The sequence below is a fragment of the Notamacropus eugenii genome, chromosome 5, assembly GCF_028372415.1.
Source record: "Notamacropus eugenii isolate mMacEug1 chromosome 5, mMacEug1.pri_v2, whole genome shotgun sequence".
NCBI classification, from domain to species: Eukaryota; Metazoa; Chordata; class Mammalia; order Diprotodontia; family Macropodidae; genus Notamacropus; species Notamacropus eugenii.
Window position 1 is genome coordinate 321830640 of NC_092876.1, and position 21795 is coordinate 321852434.

At 37.1% G+C, this 21795-nt stretch overlaps 1 long non-coding RNA gene across 2 annotated transcripts in view; it reads left to right on the top strand.

Moving 5' to 3' along the window:
- Window positions 1-21795, top strand: part of LOC140506355 (uncharacterized) — a 157227-nt gene that overhangs the window by 103332 nt on the left and 32100 nt on the right. For both annotated transcript variants that reach the window (XR_011967895.1, XR_011967896.1), the window contains exon 3: window positions 6001-6128. This is a non-coding gene — a long non-coding RNA (uncharacterized lncRNA). The remainder of the gene's footprint in view (window positions 1-6000; window positions 6129-21795) is intronic.

The following is a 21795-nucleotide window of genomic DNA, read 5'->3' on the forward strand; positions in this document are numbered from 1 at the left end:
TTGGAATTGCGTTCAAATAGTCCCTGGGTTTGTTTTAGCAGGAGGTAGACTCCCAAATATTTTATAGTGTTTACTTAGCTTTAAATAGGATTTCTCTTTCTGTCTCTTGCTGTTGGACTTTTTTAGTAATACATAGAAATGCAGAAGATTTGTGTGAGTTTATTTTGTAACCTGCAACTTTGCCAAAGTTGTTTATTATTTCAAGTAGTTTTTTACTTGAATCTCTGGAATTCTCTAATTATATCATCCCATCATCTTCAAAGAGTGACAGCTTAGTTTCTTCTTTGTCTATTGTAATTCCTTCCATTTCTTTATCTTCTCTAATTGCTACAGTTAACAATTCTAGTGCCATATTGAATAATAGTGGTGATAATGAACATTCTTATTTCACCCCTTATTTTATTGGAAATGCATCTAGCTTATTTCCATTGCATATAGTGCTTGCTGAAAGTTTTAGGTAGATACTGCTTATTATATTATGGAAAGTTCCATTTATTCCTATGCTCTCCTGTGTTTTCAATAGGAATAGGTGTTATGTTTTGTGAAAAGGTTTTTCTGCATCTATTGAGATAATCATGTGGTTTCTATTAGTTTTGTTGTTGATATGATCAATAATGCTGATAGTTTTCCTAATACTGAATCAGGCCTGCATTTCTGGTATAAATTCTACCTGATCATAATATATTTTTCTGGTGATAATTTGCTGTATTCTTTTTGCTAATATTTAAAATTTTTGCATCTATATTCATTACATGTTTTGGGTCTGTTTTGGCTCCTCCTGATTTAGGTATCAGTACCATATTTGTGTCATAAAAACAATAAATAGGACTCCTTCTTCCCTGATTTCCCCAAATAGTCTGTGTAATATTGGAATTAACTGTTCTTTAAATGTTTAATAGAATTCATCTACCTAGCCCTTGTAAACACATCTAGCTCTTGTGATTTTTTCTTAGGGAGTTCATTGATGGTTTGTTCAATTTCTTTTTTCCGAGTTGGGCCTATTTAAGGATTCAACTTCCTCTTCTGTTGAATCTGGGCAATATATGTATATATATATATATATTCATCCATGTGTTTAGATTATAAAATTTAAGGGCCTATGGGCCTACACTTGGGCAAAGTAATATTTAATTATTGTTTTAATTTATTCCTTGTTGGAGGTGAGTTCATCCTTTTCATTTTTGATACTGGTAACTTGGTTTTCTTTTTTTTTTTAATCAAGTTGACCAAAAGTTCATCAATTTTATTGTGTTTTTTTCATAAAATCAACTCTTAGTTTTATTTATTAGTTCAATAGTTCTCTTAATTTCAATTTTATTAATCTCTCCTTTGGTTTTCAGTATTTCCAATACGGTATTTACTTGGGGATTTTCAATTCTTTCTTTTTCTAGTTTTTTCAGCTGCATGTCCAGTTCATTGGTCTCCTCTTTCTCCATTTTATTCATGTAGGCATTCAATGACATAAAACTTCCCATAAAAATTGCTTTTACAGAATTCCATAAGATTTGGTAGGTTGTCTCATTATTGTCATTCTCTTGAATGAAGTTGTTCATTGTTTCTATGATTTCTTGTTTAACCCACTCATTCTTCAGGGTTAGATTATTTAGTTTTCAATTCATTTTTTATTTATCTTTCCATGGTCTTTTATTCCATATAATTTCTATTGCATTATAATCTGGGAAGGAAACATTGACTATCTCTGCCCTTCTGCACTGAATTGTGAGGTTTTATGCCCTAGTACACAGTCAATTTTTGAATATGTGCCTTCTACTGCTGAGAAAAAGGTATATTCCTTTCTATCCCCATTCACTTTTCTCCAGAGATCTGTCAGATCTACCTTATCCAGAGTTTTATTCACCTCCTCAACTTTGTTCTTATTTATTTTGACATTAGATTTATCAGTTTCAGAGAGGGGGGATTTGATGTCCCCCACCAGCATAGTTTTGCTCTCTATTTCTTTCAGTGACTTCCTTAACTTCTCCTCTAAGAATTTGGATGCTGTACTACTTGGAACACGTATGTTTAGTAATGATATTGCTTCATTGTCTATGGTGTATTTTAGCAGGACATAGTTTACCTACTTATTTCTTTTGATTAGATCTATTTATGCTTTTGCTTTGTCTGAGATTAGGCTTGTTATCCCTGCCTTTTTACCCTAACTGAAGAACAATATATTCTGTTCCAACCTTTTACCTTTACCTTGTGTGTATCTCCCTGTTTCAAATGTGTTTCTTTTAAACAACATATTGCTGAATTATGGTTTTTAATCCATTCTGCTATTCATCTCTGTTTTATGGTAGAGTTCATTCCATTCACATTCACAGCTATGAATGCTATCTGTGTCTTTCCCTCCATCCTCTTTCCCCCATTTATGCTTTTAGTTCTCCCTTCTCCTTTCCTCTACAGAATAACCCCCCCCTCCCTTTTATTTCCCTTTTCCCTTATTATTTCTTCCCTCCCTTTTAGCCTCCCCTCCCTTTTCTTTCTCCATTCACCTCCTACTGACTATAGAGGTAGCTATATTTCTATGCTTAACTGAGTTTGTTGTTCCGTCCTTGAACTAAATGAGATGAGAATAAATTTCAAACAATGCTCACATCCTTCCCCTCTTTCCCTCTCTTGTAATATGTTTTTCTGCCTCTTCCTGTGATGTAATTTACCTTTTTCTGTCTCCTTCTTTTCAAATCTCCTATTGCAATCCCTTTGCATCTTTAAATCACATTCTTATCATCACATCATTCAATTTATATCTATTCCCTATATGTGTATATCCCTTTAAAATATCATAATAAATATGCAATTCTCAAGATTAACAAGCACCATCTTCCCTTAAAGGGATATAAACTGTTTGCCCATATTGAATAACAAGTTTCCCCCCCACCTTCTCGTTTACCTTTTTTACCTCTCTTGAGACTTGTGTTTGAAGATCAAATTTTCTATTGAGCTCTGTTCTTTTCATCAGGAAGGTCTCAAAATCCTATTTCCTTGAATGTCCATCTCCTTGACTGAAATATTATGCTCAGTTTTTCTGGGTAAGTGATCCTTGGTTTTAGTCCCTGCTCCTTTGCCTTATGGAATATTATATTCCAATCCCTTCGATCTTTTAAAGTTGAAGCTTCAAGGTCTTGTTTAATCCTGACTGTAGCTCCTCGATATTTGAAGTGTTCTTTTTGTGACTGCCTGCAGTATTTTCTCCTTCACTTCATTGTTCTGGAATTTTTCAATGATATTCCTTGGTGTTTTTCGTTTGGAATCCCTTTCAGGAGATGAATGGTGTATTCTTTCGATGACTATTTTTCTCTCTCATTGTAGGACCTCTGGGCAGTTTTCCTTCATGATTTCTTCAAAGATAATGTCTTTGGCTTTCTTTTGGCTATCAAGGCTTTCTGGTACACCAATAAGTCTTAGATTTTTCTCTCCTGGACATATTTTCCAGGTCAGTTGTTTTTCCAGTGAGATAGTTTACATTTTTTTCTATTTTTTCATTCTTTAGATTCTGTTTCACTGATTCTTGATGTCTTATAGAGTCATTAGCTTCTACTTGCCCACTTCTAATTTTTAATGGATTGTTTCCTTCAGTTAACTTTTGCATCTCCTTTTCCATCTTTCCAAGTGTTCCTTTTAAGGAGTTATTTTCTTCCGTTAGGTTTTGTACTTCCTTTTCCATGTGTCATATTTTCCTTTTTAAGGAGTTGTTCTCTTCAGTGAATTCTTTTTCATGTTTTTAAAATCATTGGCCAGTTTTTCTTCTACTTCTCTAATTTGCCTTTTAAAATCCTTCTTGAGCTCTTCCAAGAATGTTCTTTGGGCTTGAAACCAGTTCATATTCCCTTCTTAAGTTTCAGATGGGAGTACAATCTCAATGCAGACCTCTTTGGTATTAATGTTTTGGTCCTTTTCCTCATAGAAAAGTCATTTCTTTACTTGTTTGCTTCTTGCTGAAGATGATCATCCTTTTCCTGACTTTTAAAGTGTATCTATGCTTCCAGGGCACTGGGGGCTCTATCCCACACTTCTTGTGCCTTGAATTTGAGGCTTTGTATGTTGTGGCCTCTGGTTCTTTTAGCTAGAAGCTTAAATCCTGCAGTTGACTTGGTGCTGAGCTGGTTGTTGTTCGAAGCATTTCTGGGTTTCCCTGGAGTTACCCTGGAGATAGCTGCTTCAGGTGTGGGGGTGGGGCTGATCTGGTCATAGAAGGTCTAGTCTCAAGCTCAGTGGTTGGTGAACCCCATCTGCACTAGTGTCTTCCTGATTCCTCTGGCTGTGCTGAGGCCTGCCTAGTGTCCTGGTGTTGGCGATTAGGGGCTCCACCTCCATGGGGCTCAGGATCACTTCCTAGTTTGCTGAGGTGGGACTATCTGGGACAGCTCCAGTCTTATACTTGTCCCCTTCAGCCACAGAAGGAGGGATCCCCTTTGTGATCTTCTTAGCCCCATGGACTAAGAGACTGTTTACACCTTCTGCTGATCCCACTTTTCCAGGAATTTTTCTGGGGAAATATTCTTTGTGTTCTTCAAGGTCAACAAACAGAAGGGGATAGCTCAAATCATTCCAACATCTTGGCTTCTGGAAGTTCAAGTAGGTTACCTACAGACGTTTATTCTGCAGGCTGATCGTCTCAGGAGCTGCTGCTGCAGTTACCTAGAGTTCTGCCATTCTCTCTCATTCACTTCCACTGGACTTCCTTACTGGGCTAATATGTTTGAAAATATGCAGTACTTCTGCTGCTTCAGACTACCCAGGGCTTCCTGACTGGGTTTGCTATATAGGTGTCCACACTGGTACAGCCTGTGTGCTGTGCACTCTTCCAGCCCTGTGCAACAGATCCTTTCCCTCCACCTTCCAGGCTATCTTGGGTTGGAAATCTGTGGCACTCTGACTCCTGTTGTATTCTGTCCCACTTCCTTGCTTTGTGACCTTGGACAAATTCCTTCCCAAGGGATGCTGTGATATATTAGGAATTATACTGGATTTGAAGTCAGGAGAATCCTTACACCTCTCACAAATATTTATTGAAGAAATATTTGTGTATAATGTTGTGCTAATAGACATTTATTGAGAGAAAAAGAAGCATAAGACATAGCATCTTTTTTCAGCTGCCCCTTTAAGAACACCAGTTCAGAACTGATACACATGGTTTTGGTCCACTGTGATATTCTATGAAGGCACGATTTGATATATTTTAACCTATTCTCTAATTTGCCTCATCTTTTGATTTTTTCATTGGCTACTTGAATATCCATGTTCTCTTTTTTGTGGTATTAATATCCTTCTAACTCAATCACTGGCCTCACCTCCCAAGAATTACTGCTTTTTCTGTCTGGTTGGTTCTCTCTATCTCCATCATTGAACTCTACTCACATGGTTTTGAGCTCCCACTCAGCTTGTTTGGGATATTTCCTAGCCATTCCCCAAGTAATATGAGACCTTAGCCTTACCTCCCCCTCTTCAAGTTGTTGGATTACAAAAATTTAAATTGGATAAAGTGTAAAAATTTATATCTAAACCAATCCATTCACTTCCTCCCCCACCCCCAATATAGGCTAGACTTTAGTATTTCAAAAATCCAAACAGATTCATGCCTAGCCTACATTAAAAAAAATAAAACTTCCCACTTTCCAAAAGGTACCTACAAACTTCTTCCATTTTATAATACTTAATGTGGCTTAGGGCTCTTAGGGAGTCAATCCTTCCTTTGGGTAGGAAGCAAATAATAAAAAAGATTAATAGTTGCTAGAGTTTAGATTCAGCCCCAGAATTTCAAAGTCCACAATATTCACACACTGAGAGTGGTAAATTAGAAAGAGAGCACTAGTTCTGAAGAGAGCCAGAGAGTGACAGGGAGTAGAGGGGAGAGGAGGAAGGCATGCACAAGAAACCAAGAATGATATAGAACCTCACAGATATTGAGGAATAATAAAATCCAGAGCTGTGATGTCAAAATATATTGTAAATCTGTAACTTACTTTCCATTGGTGATATCCAATTCTATTTATTTAGGTCCTTGAACACCAAATACTACATGGGAATTTCTGATCTGAAATCAGGAGGACCTGAATTTTAATCTTGTTTTAGACACCAGTTGTATGACACCAGCCTCTTTCCACATCATCATATACTTTAAAAAGGTAATCTTTGGTGGGGGGTGGGGGGGAGTGAGCCAAGACAACAGAGGAGAAGGATGTATCTCTAGAAGCTCTCCTACAGCCCATAAAATACCATTAAAGATGACTCTAAACAAATTCTGGAGCAGCAGAAGTCATAAGGCCGACAAGCATGGTTTATTGCACCAGACGTGGGACGGAGTGCAGAACAGCATAGGCCACAATGCTACTAGGATAGGACTAGAACTGTCTTCAAGGCACCATCACCAGCAGCTGCAGGTTCTAGATTCTTCAACTTACAAACTCTAAAGACAGCTTTAAAGATTAGTGAAAAGGCTCTTTCACTTGCATGAGAAGGGAGCACAGTGGTCTAGCCCCGGCCCCAGGCAGTGACAGCTTCCATTGTTGGGGCCCTGGCCTAAAGGCCCTGAGGAAATTGAGCAGTTGATCTGGATCTCAGTCCTGAGTGGTGGCCCTGGGATGAGGAGGAGTGCTGGCTGGCATGGTGAAGCTGGTGGAGGCTCTAGAGAGGGAATCCTGCTCACAGACCACAGCACATGTCAGGAGAGAAATAAACACCTCTCCTTTGATTGTGCCACCTTGGAGGAATTGAGAACTTACACATCCCCAGAGTATACCCTTCCCTTGACAAAGAACTCAAAAGTCAAGTAACTGGCTGGGAAAAATCTCAAAAGTGGAAAAAAGAATAAGACGGTTAAGAAGGTTACTTTCTTGGTGAACAAGTATTTTATTCCATCCATTCATATGAGGAGGAACAATTTAGGTCTTCAGAGGAAGATCTAAAATTCAAGGCTTCTGCATCCAAAACCTCCAAAATAAGTATGCAATAGTTTCAGGCAATGGAAGAGCTCAAAAAGGTTTTTGAAAATAAAGTAAGAGAGGTAGAGAAAAAATTGGGAAGAGAAATGAGAGCAATGCAAGAAAATCATAAAAAGCAAGTCAACAGCTTGCTAAAGGAGACTCAAAAAATACTGTAGAAATTAACATCTTTAAAAAGACTAACTCAAATGGCAAAAGAGGCACAAAATGTCAATGAGGAGAAGAATGCTTTAAAGAGCTTTAAATTAGTGAAATGGAAAAGGAGGTTCAAAAGCTTACTAAAGAAAATAGTTCCTTTAAAAATTAGAATAGAGCAGATGGAATCTAATGACTTTATGAGAAACCAAGAAATTGCAAAACAAAACCAAAAGAATGAAAAAATAGAAGAAAATGGGATATCTCACTGGAAAGAAAACTGACCTGGAAAATAGATGCAGGAGAGTCAATTTAAAAAATATGGGACGACCTCAAAGCCATGATCAAAAAAAGAGCCTAGACATCATCTTTCATGAAATTATCAAGGAAAACTGCCCTGATATTCTGGAACCAGAGGATAAAATAAATATTGAAAGAATTCACCAGTCACCTCCTGAAAGAGATCTGAAGGGGGAGGAACCAAGATAGCAGAGTAGAAAGATACACATATGCTAGCTCCTAACCCACAGCCCATAAAATACCTGTAAAGAAGAACTCCCAACAAATTCTGGAGCAGCAGAAGCCATGGAACAAAGGAGCAGAGGAAATTTCTGTTCCAGAGAGACCTGAAAAACTGACACCAAAGGTCCGTCATGCACTGGACCTGGAGCTGAGCCCAACCCTGCCTTGGCTGCGTGGCACTGAGAGGAGCAGATCTGAGCAGGCTTCAGGGACAGAATCTCCAGCAGCAGCGAAGGTCCCTCCACCCATAGGCTCCAAAGGTCAGTGAGAGGGTCTTTTAGCTTGCTGAGAGGGGAGCAGACTGTCTCCATAACTCAGGCCCCCTTGGGAGGCAGCAGCGGAGGCAGCAGCAGACAGGGGCTCCCAAAGCAGACAGGAGCTTGGATCCATTGTTGAAGGTCTCTGCAAAACCCCCCTGAGGGAACTAAGCCCTGTGGAGTGACCCTGCCCCCACCTGAGCACCTGAACTTAATCTCACACTGAATAGCAGCCTGCCCCCACCCAAAGCCCAGAGGCTGGAAAGCAGCATTTGAATCTCAGCCCCTAAACCCTAGCTGGGCAGTACAGGAGGTGAGGCGGGTGTGGAGAGGAAACTCAGAAGTCAAATAACTGGCTGGGAAAATGCCCAGAAAAGGGGGAAAAAATAAGACCATAGAAGGTTACTTTCTTGGTGAACAGATAACTCCTCCCATCCTTTCTGATGAGGAAGAACAATGCTTACCATCAGGAAAAGACATAGAAGTCAAGGCTTCTGTATTTCAAACATCCAAAATAAATATTCAATGGTCTCAGGCCATGGGAGAGTTCAAAAAGGATTTTGAAAATCAAGTTAGAGAGGTGAAGGAGAAATTGGGAAGAGAAATGAGAGAGAAGCAAGAAAAGCATGAAAAGAAGGTCAACACCTTACTAAAGGAAACCCAAAAAAATGCAGAAGAAAATAACACCTTGAAAAATAGGCTAACTCAATTGGCAAAAGAGGTTCAAAATGCCAATGAGGAGAAGAATGCTTTCAAAAGCAGAATTAGCCAAATGGAAAAGGAGATTCAAAAGCTCACTGAAGAAAATAGTTCTTTCAAACTTAGAATGGAACAGATGGAGGCTAATGACGTTATGAGAAACCAAGAAATCACAAAACAAAACCAAAAGAATGAAAAAAATGGAAGATAATGTGAAATATCTCCTTGGAAAAGCAACTGACAAGGAAAGAGGGAAATGATATGACATTTCAGACTGCTAGAATGGATAAGATTTTGTTTCCCTCTTTAAATTATCAATCAGCATGCATTTATTGGGTGCCTTACATATGGTGAGCCCTGCTAGTGACACACAAGAATACTTCATGTCTACTGTTCTTGAAGAGCCCATAGTCAAGATGATAAAAAATAAGTCACATATATCAACGATGAAATGAAAATATATTACCAAATTTTCGAGAAGGTATAGTCCCAAGTCCAGGTAATATGAGCATATGAACAGAATTAGAGAGGTATTCAGTGGGTTCTGTTTTCAAAAATCCATTTTAATTTAAAGGAATGATTTATCTTAGAATTGAAGAGCCAATATCAACACTTTGTGCTAAGCTACAGTGGTCCTAAAGCTGCTCTTTGTAAATTGTATTTCAAACAAGGTACAAATCATCTTAACTGTCACATTCCCAAAGTATCTCCCTAAGATAAGAAATTGAAATGAGTTTTATTTTTTCATGTAGATCATTAAACTATTTGTTAATACACCTATGAACACCAGTAGAAGCCTTGCCAAAATGACAGACAGTTGCTTTGGAACCAGAAATTAAGATATTTTCCTTTGAGTACCAGTAAGATTACAACAAAAACTGGAGACCTTCTCATTCACACATCAATCAGAGGCTCCTTATGCTACAACTCTTTTGGGGGATGAACTACTAGGGCATGCCTTTATTTTTTTTAATGCCAGGTATTAGAAGCTCATTCCAAGTGTGTTTCAGCAGAAACACTACTGAGTTTGGGTTTAGAGGAATTGAGTTCCAGGCCTGGCTTTGCTATGTATTTTGACCTTAGGAAATTCATTTAATCTCTGTGTAACCTCAAGTTACTCATTTGTAAAATGAGAGTATTAGAGCAGATAACCTCTAAGGTGTACTTTAGCTCTGTCTACCATCATATCATCATGTTGTTGCAATTTTATGAATTAATTATTTCAATATTTAGTTAGTTTTAAAGTGCTATTTCTCATAATAGTAACAGTAACAATAATAATAGTTTTCTAGAGTGGATTTTTGTTATATCTAAGGCCACTCCTGAAGGAGTCCTATAAACAGTGGAAATGTGCATGCTTAGGTACATCATAGAGCAGTAGAAAGATGAATGGTAGTTAAGTTTAAACTATAACATAATCATGGCATCATAGTTTTAGGGACAGAAGGATCATTCTATAAAATTGAGATAATTTATAATAGCATTTACTTTACAGGACTGTTATGAGGACTAAATGAGAGATAACACATGTAAAATGTTTTGAAAACCTTAAAAGGTTAAACAGGGTATTCCACAAGTCTTAATATCATTTTAAACTTTAAGTTTTAATAGTTTAAAACCACATTAAATCTTTTGAGATACCCAATATAAATGATAGATATTGTTAATATTATTGTTATTACTGCAAGTACAATTAGTACTATGAATATGATAACTACAGTTATCATTACTGTTACCATTACTGCTATCTTAAAATATAGTTGCTTAATTTTGCAAATGAGGTATGTATGTATATATATATATATATATATATATATATATATATATATATATGTTAAGTACCTTGTCTGGGCTCACACAGCTATAATTTGTGATGTGATTCCATGCCCAACATCCTATTTGTTATGCCCTGTAGTCTACTTCCATCTATGAAGTGGAATGAAAGACATCACTTAAATGAAATATTATTGAAAAAAGAGGTGGGAAAATAATGTAGTGATTAAAAAATCCAGAGGAAGTTTTTCAGTCTGTTGGGCAGACCCCTAAAGAAGTTTATGGAGAATAATTATACTGGAATAGGAAAAGATATGCATGAGTTGTAATTGACACCATGGGAGAGAGTTAGTATATTAATGACATCACATGACAATGACATGAACAATTTGTATTATTTTATCTTAACTCATAGTATCTTTTCTGGAGAAAAACTTTTGATGTGAGAATACCATCTACTAATAAATACCTGTAATTTATGTGTGTCTTACTGTCTTAGAGAATTGCCAAAGGCACTGGGAGATTAAACAACTAGTCCATGACCATAGAGCTGGGATGTGTCAGAGACAGGAGTTAGGTCAAAGTTTTTCATCTCTAAGGCCATCCTCCTCTAGCCAACTATGCATCCTATTTCATGTTTTTGTTCATACAGATAGAATGGGTGACTATTTAAGTGCTGTGATTTTCTAAATGTTTATTTATTTATTTTTAGTTTTAAACATTCATTTACACAAAATTTTGAGGTCCAAATTTTCTCCCCATCTCTCTCCTCTCTCCACCCCGTAATACCTTACATTCTGATTACCCCTTCCCTCAAAATGCCTTCCTTTCTATTAAACCCCTCCCTTTGATTATCTTCAACTTCTCTCTGTTCTTGTAGGGTAAGGTAGATTTCTATATCCCATTACCTGCATTTCTTATTTCCCAGTTGTATGCAAAAACAATTCTCAACATTCCTTCCTAATACTTTGAGTTCCAACTTATCTCCCTTCCTCTCTCCCCCCCATCCCTACTGAGAAGGCCAGGAATTCAATATAGGCTATATGTAGTTTTGCAAAACTTCCATATTAGTCATGTTGTGTAAGATTAACTATATCTCCCTCCATTCTAACCTGCCCCCCCATTTATTCTAATTCTCTCTTTTGACCTTGTACCTCCTCAAGTGTTTACTTCTAATTACTCCCTCCTCCCATTTACCTGCCTTTCTATAATTCCCCTCACCCCACTTGTCCCCTTCTCCTCTACTTTCCTGTAGTGTAAGATAAATTTTCATACCAAATTGAAGGAGCATGATATTCCCTCCTTAAGCCAAATGTGAAGAGAGTAAGTTTCACTTTTTCTTTCTCACCTCCTCCCTTTTCTCCTCCATTGAAAAGTGTTTCTTTTGCCTCTTTTATGAGAAATAATTTGCCCCATTCCATTTCTGCCTTTCTCCTCCCAATATATTCCTCTCTCACTCCTTAATTTTATTTTCTTTATATCATCCCTTATTATTCAACTCATACTGTGCTCTGTGTCTATATATGTGTGGTGACATGGCCAAAATGGTGGAGTAAAAAGATGTATATACTCTAACTCATCCCCCACAGCCTATAAAATACCTGTAAAGAATGACTCTCAACAAATTCTAAACCAGCAGAAGCCGCAGAAGAGACTTCCAGCCCAGGGTGACCTGGAAGGCCAAAGGGAAAGATGTGTCACACTGGATGCAGAGCAGAGCCAAGCCTATCCTTGACTGTGTGGCACAGGGAGGAGTATTGAAGCAGACCTCTGGAGTGAAATCTCCACCAGTAGTAGTGGCAGTTCACATATCCCTCAACCCACAGGCACCAAAGATCAGTGAGAGGGCTTTTTCAGCTGGCCAAGAAGGGAGTAGGGTCCCCTCATAGCTCCAACCCCAGGCAGTGGTGGCAGAAGCCTCAGCCTACAGTGGTGGCTCCCATGGCAGGTAGCACCCAACATCCATTGTTGGAGGCCTCGTCATAAAGCCCCTGAGGGAAGTGAGTAGCTGATCTGAAGCTCAACCCTGAGTGCTGGCCTGGTGGAACTGGGGGTGAGGCTGTTGTGGAGAGGAAATTCTACTCGCAGATTCTGGGCACAAAATTTCTGATTGCTCCCAGATCAGCATGCAGGCTTGATTGTGCCACCTTGGAGAAGTGAGATCTTACAAATCCCCAGAGTATATCTTACTCTTGACAAAGAACTCAAAAGTCAAATAACTGGCTGGGAAAATGTCCAAAAAAGGGAAAAAAATAAGACTATAAAAGGTTATTTTCTTGGTGAACAGGCATCTTCTTCCATCCTTTCTGATGAGGAAGAACAATGCTTACCACCAGCGAAAGACATAAAAATCAAGGCTTCTGTATTCCAAACATCCAAAATAAATATTCAATGGTCTCAGGCCATGGAAGAGCTCAAAAAAGATTTTGAAAATCAAGTTAGAGAGGTGAAGGAAAAATTGGGAAGAGAAATGAGAGAGATGCAGGAAAAATATGAAAAGCAAGGCAATAGCTTGCTAAAGGAGACCCAAAAAAATGCTGAAGAAAATAACATCTTTAAAAATAGTCTAACTGAATTGGCAAAACAGGTTCAAAACGCCAATGAGGAGAAGAATGCTTTAAAAAGCAGAATTAGCTAAATGTAAAAGGAGATTCAAAAGCTTACTGAAGAAAATAGTTCTTTAAAAATTAGAATGGAACAGATGTAAGCTAATGACTTTATGAGAAACCAAGAAATCACAAAACAAAACCAAAAGAATGAAAAAATGGAAGATAATGTGAAATATCTCATTGGAAAAACAACTGACCTAGAAAATAGATCCAGGAGAGATAATTTTAAAATTATGGGACTACCTGAAAGCCATGATCAAAAAAAGATCCTAGACATTATCTTTCATGAAATTATCAAGGAAAATTGCTTTGATATTCTAGAACCAGAGGGCAAAATAAATGTTGAAAGAATCCACAGATCACCTCCTGAAAGAAGTCCAAAAGGAGAAACTCCTAGGAACATTGTAGCCAAATTCCATAGTTTCCAGGTCAAGGAGAAAATGTCGCCAGCATCCAGAAAGAAACAATTTGAGTATTGTGGAAGTACAATCAGGGTAACATAAGCTCTAGCATCTTCTGCATTAAGGGATCGAAGGGCATGGAATATGATATTCAAGAAGTCAAAGGAACTAGGACTAAAACCAAGAATCACCTACCCAGCAAAACTGAGGATAATACTTCAGGGTAGAAAAGGGTCTTTCAACGAAATAGAAGAGTTTCAAGCATTCCTCATGAAAAGACCAGAGAGGGAAAAAAAATTTGACTTTCAAACACAAGAATCAAGAGAAGCATGAAAAGGTAAACAGAAAAGAGAAATCATAAGGAACTTACTAAAGTTGAACTGTTTACATTCTTACATGGAAAGATAATATTTGTAACTCTTGAAACTTTTCTCAGTATTTGGGTAGTTGGTGGGATTACACACACACAGAGACACACACATTATACACAGAGAGAGAGAGAGAGAGAGAGAGAGAGAGAGAGAGAGAGAGAGAGAGAGAGAGAGAGAGAGAGAGAGAGCGCACATAGGGTGAGTTGAATAGGAAGGGATCATATCTAAAAAAAGTAAAATTAAGGGGTGAGAAAGGAATGTATTGGGAGGGGAAAGGGAAAAATGGAGTGGGGCAAATTCTCTTTCATAGAAGAGGCAAGAAAAAGCCTTTTTAATGGAGGGGAAAAAGAGGAAGGTGAGAGGGAAAAAATGAAGCTTACTCTCATCACATTTGGCCCAAGGAAAGAATATCATGCACACTCAATTTGATATGAAATATATCTTACAATACAGGAAGATAGGGGAGAAGTGGGTAAGCAGGGTGGGGGAGATGATGGAAGGGAGGGCAAATGGGAGGAGAGAGCAATTAAAAGTAAACTCTCTTGGGGAGGGACAAGATCAAAAGAGAGAATGGAAGAAATGGGGTCAGATTGGGATGGAGGGAAATATAGTTTGCCTTACACAACGTGACTATTATGGAAATCATTTGCAAAACTACCCATATCTACCCTATATTGAATTACTTGCCTTCTAAGTGGGTGTGGGTGAGGAGGGAGGAAGGAAAAGAAGTTGGAACTCAAAGTTTTAGGAAAAAAATGTTGAGTATTTTTCCTAAATACAACTGAGAAATAATAAATAGAGGTAATAGGGTATAGAAATTTATCTTGCCCTACAGGACAAAAGAGAAGATGTGGATAAGGGAAAGGAGTGATGTTAAAAGGGAGGGCAGATTGGTGGAGGAGGCAATCAGATTGCTCTCTGTTTTGGGGTGGGGGAGGGGAGAGGTGGGGAGAAAATTTGGAACTCAAAATTTTGTGGAAATGATTGTTAAAAACTTAAAATAAATAAATTAATGATTAAAAAAACAGATGTGTGTGTGTGTGTGTGTGTGTGTGTGTGTGTGTGTGTGTAATCCTTACAACTACCCAAACACTGAGAAAAGTCTAGACTTACAAATATTATCTTTCCATGTAGGTATGCAAACAGTTCAACTTTAGCATGTCTTTTTTGATTTTCCTTTCCTGTTTATCTTTTCATGCTTCTCTTGATTCTTGTGTTTGAAAGTCATATCTTCTATTCAGCCCTGGTCTTTTCCTCAAGAATGCTTGAAAGTCCTCTATTTCATTGAATGACCATTTTTCCCCCTGAAGTTTTATACTCAGTTTTGCTGGGCAGTGATTCTTGGTTTTAATCCTGATGTCTTTGGCTTCTGGAATATTATATTACAACCCCTTCCGTTCATTAATGTAGAAACTGCTAGATCTTATGTTATCCTGATTTTAATTCCACAATACTCAAATTGTTTCTTTCGAGCTGCTTGCAATATTTTCTCCTCAACCTGGGAACTCAGGAATTTGGCTACATTCTTCCTAGGTGTTTCTCTTTTCTAATCTCTTTCAGGAGGCAATCATTGGATTCTTTCAATATTTATTTTGCTTCTGATTCTAGAATATCAGGGAAGTTTTCTTTGATAATTTCATGATAGATGATATCTAGGCTGTTTTCTCTATAATGGCTTTCAGGTAGTCATATAATTTTTAAATTGTGTCTCCTGGATCTATTTTCCAGTTCAGTTGTTTTTCCAGTGAGATATCTCACATTATCTTCTATTCTTTCATTCTTTTGGATTTGTTTTGTAATTTCTTGGTTTCTCATAACGTCATTAAATTCCATCTGCTCTAGTCTAATTTTTAAAGAACTATTTTCTTCAGTGAGCTTTTGAATCTCCTTTTCCATTTGGCTAATTCTGCTCTTTAAAACATTCTAATATTGAACCAGTCCTACGTTACTGATATAAATCCTACTTGATCATAATGCATTATTCTCGTGAAGAGTTGCAGTAATCTTTTTGCTAATGTTTTATTAATTTTTGTATCTATATTCATTAAGGAAATTAATTTGTAATTTTCTCTGTTTTGAGTCTTCCTGATGTAAGCAACAGTAGCATATTTGTATCATAAAAAAAATTGATAGGACTCTTTCTTCATCTGTTTCTCCAAATAGCCTATAAAGTATTGCAATTAATTATTCTTTAAATATTTGATAGTATTCAATTGTAAATCCATCCATCCCAGGTGATTTTTTTCCCTAGGGATTCCATAGGAATCCATTGATGGATTGTTGAAGTTCTTTTTCCATAATGTGGTTGTTCGAGCATTTTGTTTCCTCTTCTTTTAATCTGAGCAATTTATATTTTTATATATTTTTCCATTTCATTGTTTTTTCAAATTTATTGGCATTCAGTTGGGCAAAATAGCTCTTAATTATTCTTTTAATTTGATCATGAATTCCCCCTTTTTCATTTTTGATACTGGCAATTTGGATTTTGGTGGGCTTTAATTTTTTTTTTTGGTTATCTTCTATCTTTTGTTTTCTTTCTTTCTCTCTTTGTTTCTTCCTCTCTCTCTCTCTCTCTCTCTCTCTCTCTCTCTCTCTCTCTCTCTCTCTCTCTCTCTCTCTCTCTCCCCCTTTCTCTCTCCCTTTCTCCCCCCCCTCTCTTTCTCTCTCTCTTTCTCTGTCTCTCTCTCTGTCTCTCTGTCTCTCTTTCTCCCTTTCTTTGCAACATTTCATAAGTTTTGGTATATTGTCTTATAATTGTCATTCTCTTGGATGAAGTTATTGATTGTTTCTATGATTTGTTGTTTGACCCACTCATTATTTGGGATTAAATTATTTAGTTTCCAATTAATTTTAATCTATCCTTCCATGGCCCTTTATGACACAAAATTTTTATTTTATCATGCTCTGAAAATGATGAATTTAATATTTTTGTCTGCATTGTCTTGTGAGGTTTTTAAATGCTTTAGTACATGGTCAATTTTTATATACATGCCAAGTACCACAAAGAAGAAGTTATATTCTTTTTTATTCTCATTCACTTTTATCCAAAAGTCTACCATGTCTAACTTTTCTAAAATTCTATTCTCATCCTAAACTTTTTTCTTATTTATTTTATGGTTCGTTTTATTTAACTCAGAGAAGGTGAAGTTGAGGTCCACCACTAATATAGTTTTGTTGTCTTTTTCTTTCTGTAACTCTCTTAACTTCTCTAAGAATTTGGATGCTATAACACTTGGCGTATATATTTTTAGTAACAATATTCATTGTCTGTAGTGCCTTTCAACAGGATATAGTTCACTTCCTTACCTCTTTTAATTAGATCTATCTTTACTTTTGCTTTCTCTGAGATTAGGATTGCTAGCCATGCTTCTTTTTTACTTCACCTGAGGCATAATATTGTTTACTCCAGTCTTTTACCTCTACGCTGTGAGTATCCCTTTGTTTCAGACATGTTTCTTGTAAACAACATGTTGTAGGATTGTGGTTTTTAATCCATTCTCCTATGTACTTCCAGTTTATGGGAGAGTCCTTCCCATTTAGATTCAGAGTTATACTTGCTATCTGTTTCATTCTTTCCATCCCATCCTCCCCCCCCATTTATATTTTTCTTTTTTTTTCTCCCTTTCCTTCTTCCCTAGAGTTCTACTTTTGTCAACTGAATCTCTCAATCTTCCCTCCTTTCTATCAGGCCCCTGCTTTTCTTTCCCTTTTCCCTTGCTACTTTTTACCTCCCTTCTATCCTGATTTTCCCTTTTTTTCATCTTCCCCCTCCAACTACTTATAGGGCAAATTTAATATCTATACCTGAATATGTTGTTCCCTCCTTGAGCCAAATCTGATGAGAGTAAATTTCAAACAACGCACATCTCCCTCTCTTCTTTCCCTCTACTATAATGTCTTTGTGCCTCATTATATGATGTAATTTACTCTTTCCTGTCTGCTCTTTTTCTCTCCTCCCAATACAATCCTTTTTCACTGCTTAATTAAGTTTTTTATCATCACATCAAAATCAACTTAAGTCCACCCCCTCTGTCTATGTATTTCCCTTCTAGATGGTGTAATAAAGACACAGTTCTCAAGAGGTAGAAGTACCATCTTCCCACATAGGGATGAAAAATTTGTTCTTATTGAAAAACATGTTTTGTTTTGGTCTTCCCTATTTACCTTTTTACACCTATCTTGAAGTCTCACGTTTGAAGATCAAATTTTCCATTGAGCTCTGGTCTTCTCATCAGGAAAGTCTGGAAGTCCCTTATTTTGATGAATGTTCATCTCCTCCTCCGAAATACTATGCTCAGTTTTGCTAGGTGGTTTATCCTTGGTTGTAATCCAAGCTCCTTTGTTTTATGAAATATTGTATTTCATGCCCTGATCTTTTAATGTAGAAGTTGCAAGATCCTGTGCAATCCTGACTATGATTCCACAATATCTGAATTGTTTCTTTCTGGTTGTGTGCAGTATTTTCTCCTTAACCTGAGAATTCTGGAATTTGGCTACAATATTCCTTGTTGTTTTCATTTTAGGAACTTTTTCAGGAGGTGATGGGTGGATTCTTTCATGACTATTTTAGCCTCTGCTTCTAGGACCTGAGGGCAGTTTTCATTAGTGATTTCTTGTGACATGCTGTCCAGGTCCTTTTTTTCATCATGGTACTCAGGTAGACCAGTCATTCTTAAATTATTTCTCCTGGATCTATTTTCCAGGTGAGTTGTTTTTCCAGTGAAGTATATCTTTTTCATTTTTCTGCTATTTTTTCATTCTTTTGATTTTTTTTTTTTGATTTTTGATGTCTCATAGAGTCATTAGTTTCCACTTTCCCAATTCTAATTTTTAACAAATTATTTTCTTCAATTAGCTTTGGTAACCTCCTTTTCCATTTGGCTAATTATACCTTTTAAGGAGTTATTTTCTTCAGTGTACTTTTTTGTTCCATTTTGTCAATTGCAATTTTAAAGGAATTGTTCGATATTTCCTCTACTTCACTTATTTGACTTTTAAAATTCTTTTTGAACTCTTCCAAGAAGATCTTTTTGACTTCAGACTAGTTCTTATTCCCCTTTGAGGTTTCAGATGTGGGTATACTGACCATGATATCCTCTCTTGAATCTATGTTTTAATCTTCCCTGTCACCAAGATATCTCTCTAGGGTCACTGTTTTTCTTTGTTGCTTTTTACTCCTGTTGTTTGCCTGTATTATGGCTTTCAAAGTTGATCTCTTCTTCTGGAGCACAGTGGGCATTGTTCTAGGCTATTTGTGCTGGGTGCTAGGGGTCTGGTTACTGGTTTTGTGTGCTGGAGTCTCAGGTCCTAGCAGTTTGTCTGGTGTTGAGCTGGAGCTGGTGGTGGCAGTTAGTGTGTGTCTGGTGTTGGTGCTTATCTGCTCCACCACCCTGGAGCACACGGTTTCCTGCTGGTTTGATGTGGTGAGGTTTGCTGCTGGCTTGCTAGGATACCTCTTATTTTGTACCAGTCTCCTTCAGTCACAGCAAGAGGGACCTTTCCCTTAATACCTCTAGCATCCAGAGATAAAAGACTGCTGTGTTTTGTCTTTCTGCTGACTCCACTATTCCAGGACTTTCTTGGGGACAATATTCTCTGAGTTTTTCAAAGTCACTAAGGGAGGGTGAGGGTGACTTACTGCTTACTCTGCCATCTTGGCTCCCAGCAGTCAAAAGAGGTGATTTTCACACATCCTGTCTGTGGGCTGGAGCTCCAGGAGCAGCCACTGCCACTTCTACTATTGTTGCTGCTCCGAATTCTGTCACTGCCAAGGCCTGCTCCTGATTTGTTGGGGCTAGGTCTGTATTGGAATGTCTTAAGCTGGACTACATTTCTCTCTCACATAGTTCCTAGAGACCCCTTCTGCTGACCTTCTAAGTTTTCTCCTGGTTCTGTGGGCTGCGAAGGCTGGAAATGTCCAATACTATTAATGATTCAGTCTCCCAAGTTGTCCTTTGACTTTGCTGGGGTCAGGTCTGTGCTGACATAATCTGTGCTAGACTGCTCTTTGCTCTGAGCCTGATGCAACAGACCCTTCATCTTGACCTTCCAGGTTATCTTGGGCTATAAATTTCCTCACTCAGTCTCTTTGTGGGTTCTGCCCCTCTAGAACTTCTTCAGTCATTTTTAAAAGGTATTTAAGAGGTTTGGGTAAGAGCTCAGGCAAGTCCTTGCTTTTGCTCTGTTGTCTGTGATCTGCCCAGCATTGCCCATTTTCTAAACCCATTTCAACCTTTCATCTTATGAACTCTTTTCTACATGTGAGGAAACTCTTTCATGTGAGTAAATTTTCCCTGCTGTTGCTTTTCTTTCCTTCTTCTCCCAATGCATCCCTCTTTCTCACCCTTCCATTCTTATTTTGATATCATCCTAACATAATAAACTCACAGTAAAGCCATCTATCTAATACACTCTTTCTAACTACAGTAATGATAAAGTTTTAAGAAGGGATTATAAAGTCATCTTTCCATATAGGAATGTAAATAGTTTAACTTTAAGTCCCTTGAGATTTATCTGTCATATTTACATTTTTATGCTTCTCTTGAGTCTTGTGTTTGCATCTTATTTTTTTTACTAATCTCTTCCCTTTTTATTATGAATAGTTGAGAATCCACTATGTCATTAAACATCCATTTGATCCTCTGTGGAATTATTTTCAGTTTTGCTGGATAATTTATCATTGGCAGTTATTCTAGATACTTTATCTTCTGCAATATAATTTTCCAATAACTTTCCTCTTTGATAGTGGTAGATGCTAAATTTTGTGTGATCCTGACTATTTGAATTGCTTTTGTCTGTATGCTTGCAATATTTTTTCCTTGACCTGGGAGCTCTGGAATTTCACTAGAATATACTTGGGGGTTTCCATTTTGGGATTTCTATCAGAAAGTGATTGGTTGATTTCCTCAATTTTTATTTTGCTCTCTGGTTGTAGATTATCTGGGTAATTTTCCTTAATAATATTTTAAAATATCTTGTGTAGGAAGTTTTTTTAATCATGGCCTTCTGGCAGTTCAAAAAAAAATTAAATTTTCTCTCCTCAATCTATTTTCCAGTTTAGTTGTCCTTTCTATAAAATACTTCACATTTTCTTTTATTTTTATTTCATTATTTCTTGATATCTCATTTATCTCATGTCATCATTCGCTTTAACTTTATCAATTCTAAATTTTAAGAGTTACTTTCTTTAGTGAGATTTTGCACCTATTTTATCATTTAGCCAATTCTACTTTTTGAGGGATTATTTCTTCAATATTTTTGTGCTTCTTTTATGAAGCTGTGAATTCTTTTATCAATAGTTTCTTTCTTTGCTCTTATTTTTTTCCCCATTTCCACTCTTACTTCTTATTTTTAAAAGATCTTTTGTAACTGTTAAAAAATCCAACTCTTTCTTTAGGTCTTCTAGCAATTATCTTTAAGTTCATGTCCAATCTGCAATTTTCCTTGAGCATGTGCTTGTAGATATTTTCAAGTTATTATCTCCTTCTTAGTTTGTGTCTTGATTTTCTCTTTTGCAATAGTAGCTTTTCATGGTGAAGTTCTATATCTGATGTTCTTTTTCCCCCTAGTCTATCTCTTGACTTCGGACTTTATGTGATAGTTGGGCTCTGCTCATTTCTGGAGCTTGTGATGAGCTTCTGTTTTTTATGATCTTCTATTACTTTTACATCCTATTAGGTACCTACCAATTTTCATATGTGGTATGGGGAAAGGACCAGTCACTGCCTTCTTTGTTTCTTTCAGAGTTAGTGTCCATGCTCCCTTTTAGCTGCAACCACCCCTTTCCTCCCTAGAATTTTGACCCAGAACTAAGTAATCAGCAACCAATAATCCTGGAACCAGCGTTAATACAGGTATAACTTGGTATATCTTTCTGACCAGGCATTCAATGCCATCACCAACCACAGGTACTTGACTGCTGCTACTGCTGCTGTGACTCCAGAGACTATGACTGTCATCACTTTTGCCATACTCTATCCTTGGCCAGCCCTCATCCCAGAGTCAATAGACTTCTTTGTCTTCTTAAGATGCTCTGGTCTGAAAAAAAGTTACTTTCTATGACTTTTTCTCTTCTCCATTCAGAA